This window comes from Phoca vitulina, unplaced genomic scaffold, assembly GCF_004348235.1.
Source record: "Phoca vitulina isolate PV1807 unplaced genomic scaffold, GSC_HSeal_1.0 scaffold2, whole genome shotgun sequence".
In the NCBI taxonomy this organism is placed as follows: Eukaryota; Metazoa; Chordata; class Mammalia; order Carnivora; family Phocidae; genus Phoca; species Phoca vitulina.
This window is the reverse complement of record NW_022589705.1, coordinates 58,415,813-58,423,431: the sequence shown is the minus strand read 5'-3', so window position 1 is coordinate 58,423,431 and position 7,619 is coordinate 58,415,813.

The window sequence follows — 7,619 nt, the reverse complement described above, 5'->3', positions numbered from 1 at the left end:
CCCCCCCCGTTTACAGATGAGAAAGCTGAGGTTCCAGAGGGGGAAGTGCCTTGCCCAAGGTCACAGAGCTAGTGGGAGGTGGTGTGGTCCTCACACCTGGCCTGCCCTCGCCCATGTGACTGAGCCTGTGCTCCTTAGCCTGGCACCCGACGCTCATGGGGGTCTGGCCCCCGCCTCCCTCCCCAGATTCATCTCTGTCCTTGCCCCTTTATGCTCCGGTCTTTCCAAGCATCTCATCATTCCTCAGACAGGCAATGACCTCTCTCAGCCCTTGTCCTTTGCTTCCCTCTGCCAGGCCGCCCCGTGGACGCCTGCCCATCCTTCATCCATTCCTCCCACAGTCACCCTGATAGACGCTGACACGATGAATTTTCATTGTTGTTGTCGTCACTACTGTATTGATCATTTTGCAGAGTGAATCGGGGCCCAGGCTCCAGAGCCAAGCTACGTGGGTTTAAATCCTGGCTCAGCCACTTACTAGCTGAGTGCTCATGGACAAGTTACTTGACATCTCTGTGTCATGGAGATGTGCCTTCTAGGATTACATGCAGAACAGGAAGCCCGGGCCTGGCACAGACTGAGCATTAGCTCTCATTAGCTGTCACCGTTCTCATTAATGATCATGATTATTTTCTATAATTTGTATTCACTGATGCCTATCCTCTCCCACTCCTGGTGCTGGGCACACTGAGCTGACTCAGACACGGTGTCCGGGTTCAGAGCCCGAGCGAGGAAGGAGGCATATAAATACTCCATGACAATGCGTTCATTCTGACCACGTCACTGTGTTGCTTAAATCCTCCTGTGCCCATGTTCATGGGCTCCAAGGAGCAAACACCCCTCTGCAACCACCCCTTCCCTGCCAGGGGTGGCCTGGGTCCTCGTACCACCCCCCCCACACACACACCCCGTTGAGTATCTTATCCATGGGGAATGGCTTTATCCACTCTCCCTTCTCTCCATGTTAACCCCAGAGATAGGCTGCTCCCAGAGTGCAAGGAGAGTCAGCTGCAGTACCATTTATCTCCCGGGGCTGCCACCCCAGCTGAGATTTACAGGCTGTGCCTGTCACCGGGACCCTGCAGGCTCAATTACAGATCTGCTTCCAGGCTAGACTGGGGCAGCAAGCTGCCTGCACTTGCCAAGCGGCCCCAGGGGAGAGCCACGGGCCCTGCCAGACCTGGGACCTCGGAAACGTTCGGGCCCATTCAGCTGCCTCACTTGGGACACGTGAGGAAACTGAGGCCAGAAACGGGGAGACACACTCAAAGCTCCCTCCGGGGAAAATGGGCCCAGTGTGAAGTCTAATGTAGGCCCGTGGGTACCATCCAGGGAGCTCATTTCACTGTACACGAGTATATGACTTTATTATTACCCAAATAGCTTTCTTTTTATATAACAAAAATATTTACTATGGAAACATGCTTTGAAACTTAAACCTAAAGTAAAACATCGCACTTCCAGAAACAAAGACCATATTCTGTCCACACAAACACACTAGGAATGTATTCGGTGTAGCCTAAGCATTTCCCGGCTTCACCCACCTGGGATTACAAAACGGAGTCCCATTTTTGTCCACAGACAACAGCCCCAAGCCCCCTCTTACATAGGCAGGAAATGATCCTTCTCAAAGTGTCCTCCAGTTATTCCTGGGAATCTCCAAGAGTAGTCACAAACCAGTGTCGATTGCAGTCATGACCGTAAAGTATTTGCCTGTTCTTCCTCTCCGGCTGTCTCCTTCTTCATCAATATCCTCAACTAATGAGGCCCTTAGAAGGCGTCCCATTGCTGCCACCGTGAATAGTGCCTGTTATGGGGACAGTGGCAGGGCCTAAAAGTGCCCCAGACTGCCTTTTCTATGGGCGTGACCACCCAGTAGGGCTGGGCCTCCTGGGAGGGACCCAGGTCCCTTGGCACCCTATCCTACTGAAAGCTTGCCAGCCGACAGTCCTTGGTCAGGCCTCTGAACCTGAACCGTCTCAACAGTTACCTAGAGGTGATAAGAATGTTGTCATGAGCATCACACAAGGTCCTATGTGCGTGATACCTGATGTATATAGTAGGTGCTCAATAAATGGAAGTTACCATTATTATTATTATCATAATACAGTCTGAGACTGGGTTTCCCCAGGAACAGACCCTGGAACAAGCATTTGAAACAAATAGTTTAATTGAGAGGTAATCAGAGGATGCCTCTGCAGAGGTGTTGTTAGAAAGCGAGACAAGGAAGGGAAAGAAGCAAAGCATGTACTGGCAAAGCAAGTTTCTGCTGCAAGTTTTTGCTGTAACCAGCCAGGGCTCAGTTCCACTACAGAGTTCTGGGTGATGGTGCAGAATGTGCCTCAAAGTCGTCCCAGTCAAGGCGTGAGGGAGCTGGGGTACGTGTCCCCACATCACTGGCTGAGAGCTGCTCGAGGGAAGTAGATGTTGAGTGGGCATGCATGCAGGCCAGGCGGAGTGGGCTCCGAGGCCAGAGAAAATCCCCAGGGAGAGTCGCTGGGGCTGGCACTTGGAAGCTATTGGGTCGGCGTGCACAGACGTGGTGGACACCAAGGAACACGGGTAGGATACTCAGAACACCTGCTACAAACACCATGTAGTGTCACTTCATCTTAAAGATGCTAAAAGCATCTCCGTCAGGCTTGGAGGGTGGAGGCTATGTGGGTTCTCATTCCAGCTCTGTCACCTTCAAATCGACTGTGACCTGGTTCTGTGCCATCTCTGGTCCTCAGTTTCTTCTCCTGTCAGGTCGGGAGTTCAAAGCAGATGGATCTCGAGGTCCCAACCAGCTCTCAGAAGTTCCACAATTCACCTGGCTTTTTGATTTGCACCTCACGGCACCCCGAGGCAGGGGGTGAGCAGGGCTGGTGTGATTCTCCCTGTCAAGGACCAAGGAAATTCAGACTCAGACGAGGGGAGTGGCTAGGCTGGCAGTTCTCAAAGTGCATTCCCTCTACCTGCAACCTCCGTGTCACCTGTGCACTTGTTAGAAATGCAAAATCTTGGGCCGCAGGCTAAACCTACTAAATCAGAAATTAGGGGGGTAGGGCCAAACATCCGTGCCACTTCCCGGTGATTCTATTCCTGTGCATGCTCATGTTTGAGGCTAGGCCATACAGGGAGTTAAAGGCAAAAGTGGGACTAGAATCTGAGTTCCTTCCTCCCAGGCTGCACATTTGTGGTTGGCATAGTGCCCTGTGCTTAGTAGACCCTCAATAAATAGCAAGGAAATCTGTAAGCCCCACACCCATTTCTGGTTGCTGCATCTCCAGGGGACCTTTTGTGCTGTGCTGTGTCTGCTATTATTAGTTTCGCTATGGCAGTTTGGAGCCCTAGAATGTCAGGGCATTAGGCAGTCAAGTGCATCCATGGTAGACGAGAAATAGTCCTAGAGGAGAGGAGCCCCTGGCCTGAGGTCACCCAGCAAGGAAGTGAGCAAGTCAGACCCAAAGTCCTGGTGTCCCTCCTCTTACCTCAGAGCTCCCCCACCACTGATGAGTGTCACCTCTGGGCTAGTGCCAAGGTAGGGATGGGGGTCTTCTGAGCCATCTGGATGCAAGGCCAACATTCCCTCTGACACTAGGTCTCTGGTGTCCCTCAGCTTTCCCTAGATGCTTCTCCCTTCTCTGCTCTGCCTGGGGCTTATGAAAAAGCTCAGCTTTGGGGAAAGGAGTCTTGGAAACTCCGGCATAGCAGCCAGAAACTTCTAGTTATGCCTTCCCCACCTAGCTACTTCCCAAGGCCACTTAGAAAGTTTCCCCAAGGTTGGACACCTGGGTGGCTCAGTTGGTTAAGTGTCTGCCTTCGGCTCAAGTCATAATCTCCGGGTCCTGGGATCGAGCCCTGTGTTGGGCTCCCTGCTCATCGGGGAGCCTGCTTCTCCCTCTCCATCTGTCCCTCCCGCCCATCCCACTGCTTCTGTGCTCTCTCACTCTCTCTCTCAAATAAATAAATAAAATCTTAAAAAAAAAAAAAAAGAAAGAAAGAAAAGAAAGTTTCCCCGAGGTAAGGAGCCCTTCCCTCTGCAGAGCCAAAGGGCCTGGGGTCACGGCACCAAGCGGGGGCTGGTCCTGGGGAGGGTCATTGAAGGCAGCCGCTACTGAAGGAGGCAGTTGAGTCACTAGACCCCTAAGAGCAGCCGTTCAAATACCTGAGAGAAGAGGTACTCAGCCAATGTCACTCAGTTGAATCTTGGCTTCCTGACCGGCCGAGGCTGACCGGATGAGGTCTTCCCGTCTCCACTGCATGCATTTCTCCTGCAGGGGCTCTCGGGCTTACCCCGACTTGGCACCGCTCTGCGAATCTGACCTCCTGCTCACTGGGCACTGACCCTGGCCTCCCCTTTCACACGTCACTGGCCTGGGCCACCAAGGCTCTCTCCATTCCCACATATAAATCGGGGCTGTCCGTTGCCATCCAGACTGATGGCTGCAAGAGCAGCCGGGCCACTTCGTCCTTGAAACTCGTTCCTCTCGGTTTTTCCAGCAGCATATTTTTCTGTTTTCTCCTCCTGGGTCTTAGGCTTTTGTGGACTCCTTCATTCATCCCACCAGGATGGAAGTGGCTGTTTTTAAGTGTTGGTCCTTGGTCATTGTGGTTGGGTCTGGCAATCGGTGGTGAGCAAGATGGTCAGGACCTGCCTTATAGAGTACACAGTGTACGAGGCCCCTCGGGGCCCTGTTCTGAGCCCCTCCCATGCCCTTCCTCCCTGCGCTCTTCTGATCATCTCAGCAACATGCCGATGACCGCCAAGCCCCATGCTCTGCCCAGAACTTCCTCCAGATCCCCATCTCTTACTGTGTGGGGAACATTTCCATCTGGATGGTCCACAAACAACTCAAACTTGCAAGGTCCCCACCAAACTCATGATCATCTTCTCCAGCCTCCCGTCCCCTATGGCTTGTCTCACAAACTGGGGAGATATTTTTCACCCTTCCTTCTAGCACTTCACAACCATCTGCCCCCTAAAGAACGCACTCCTCTGTCCCCACGGCCAGCGCCCTAGGCCTGCATCACGAACACGGCCCCAGCCCTTCTTCCTCGTCCAGCTTGTTCCCTCCAAACCATTGCGTGGACACAGCCAGAGGGATCGAAATTAAGCCTGAACAGCCCCGTGCCTGTCAGTGGATAAATGAATCAACAATTTGCGGTATATCCACGCAGTGGAATATTATAATATTATTACTCATCCTTAAAAAGCAGTGAAGTGCTGGTACGTGCTACGGCACTGATGAACCTCAAAAACACGAAGCCGAGTGAAGGCAGCCAGACACGAAAGGTCATGCGGTGCATGCTTTCATTTATGCGAACCGTCCAGAATAGATCGATCCATAAAGGCGGGATTGATGGCGGCCAGGAGCTCTGGGGAGGGGCACTGGGGAGAAACTACTTCGCAGGGAAGGGGTTTTACTTTGAGTCATGAAAATGTTTCGTCGCTACATAAAGGTGATGGTTGCCCAACACCGTGAATGTACTAAATGCCACTAAATTGTTCACTCTTAAGTGGCTAATTTTATTAATCTCACCTCAATGATTCATTTTTTTTTTAAACACCACCTCATATGCATTAGGAAAGCTCCTACCCAAAACAAGCACACAAACAAAAGGCCAAACAAAAGAAAAGGAGCATTGGCAAGAATGTAGAGGAACCGGAACTCTTGTGCACCGCTGGTGGGAATATGAACAGGGGCAGCCTCTCTGCGAAACAGGATGGCAGCTCCTCAAAAAGTTAAAAATAGAAATACCATCTGACCGAGCAATTCCACTTTCAGGTACGTAGCCCAAAGACCCAAAGACTCGAAAGCAGCATCTCAAAGAGATACTTGTACGACCACATTCACAGCAGTGTTATTCACAAGAGCTAAAATGTGTCCATCGACCGGTGAATGGATAGACAATAATGGTGTAAATACACACACTGGAATATGATTCAGCCTTAAAAAAGAAAGATTCTGCAATAGGCTACAACATGGGTGAACCTTGAGGACATGACGCTAAGTGAAATCAGCCAGGCACAAAAAGACGAATGCTGTGTGATCCCACTTGAATGAGGTCCTTGGAGCGGTCAGGTTCACAGAGACAGAATTGTATGGGGGTTGGCAAAGGATGGGGGAGGGGAGTCAGTGTTTCGTGGGCACAGAGTTGCAGTTTTACAGGATAAGAAGAGCTCTGGGGATGGGTGGTGCTGATGGGGCACAACAGTGTGAGTGCCTCAAATACCCCTGAACTGTACACTTACACTTGTTTGCAAGAGTAAATTTTATTCTAGTGTATTTTATTTCTTTTCTTAAAGATTTCATTTATTTATTTATTTATTTATTTATTTATTTATTTATTTATTGAGAAAGAGCGCGCGTGCGTTCACATGTGGGGGGAGGGACAGAAGGAGAGAGAGAATCCCAAGCAGACTCTCCATGCTCAGCACAGAACCCAATACGGGGCTTGATCCCACGACCCTGAGATCATGACCTGAGCCGAAATCAAGAGTCAGATGCTTAACCGACTGAGCCACCCAGGTGCCCCTCAAGCGTTTTTTTTTCCCCCCCCACAAAAAAAATGTTTCAAAGTAAATCTGACCCTGTCAGTATCTCTTCAGTTCCCTGTCATGGCTCTGCTCTTAGAATGAGGTTCCAGCTCCACAGGTTGGCACCCAAAGCCCCCGGCACCCGGCTCCCCCACCTCTCAGGCCCTCTGCCCTGCTGCTCCCCATACACGGTCTTCACCCCACAGTCTCAGCTACTGACAGTTTGTCACACAAGCCAACCACTTTCTCTAATGCTGTGGGCCTTTGCACATGCTATTCCTTCTGCCCGGGACGCTTTTCCCCACTTCTTCTCCAGGTGCACGCTTCAGCCTTTAAAACTATGCTTAGGGATTATTTTCTCTAGGAAGCCTCTTTTTGCCTCCCTGCTCCCAGGTCAGAGGGCTGTGGGCTCCCCTCTGTTGTGGTACTGATGTCACAGTGCTGTGCAGAAAGCCCCTTCCTGCCAGGCTGTGTGCTGCCCAAATCCGCAGACGAGGCTTCATTTGCCTCCGTGCATGAGTCAGCAGAGAAGGGGAGAGTGGTAGCGTGGAGACTACTGAGAGTACCGAGCTCTTAGTCCAGGCGGGTAAGACAAGAGCACAGAGGAGGTGGAGATGAAGGGCAGTGGTGTGTAGCAGAGAGGGCAGTGCTGTCCATGCCACGGAGCCCCAGAAGCTTCTTGGAGGTGGGGCATTTGAGAGGACAACATTTCTCCAGAAGGAGATGGCAGTCACTGGAAAAGCATGGGGAAAGACACAGCAGTAGGGAGTTGCTTGGAGAAGGAGCAGAAAAACAACTAGTCATCTTCAAGCAATGACTTTGCAAAATTTCCAAAGCCATACAAGCCTTCTTAGAAACAAAGTCAGAAGGAACCCCAATCCATAAAAAACACACAAGTGGAACAAGATGTGAGAGATCTGAAAGCTTTATTCTGTTCCCACCAACACTCCCACCATCCCAACTACCACACACCATCCCAACTACACACACCATCCCAACCACACACACCATCCCAACCGCACACATCAACCCAACCAAACACACACCATCCCAACCACCACGAACCATCCCAACCACCACGAACCATCCCAACCAC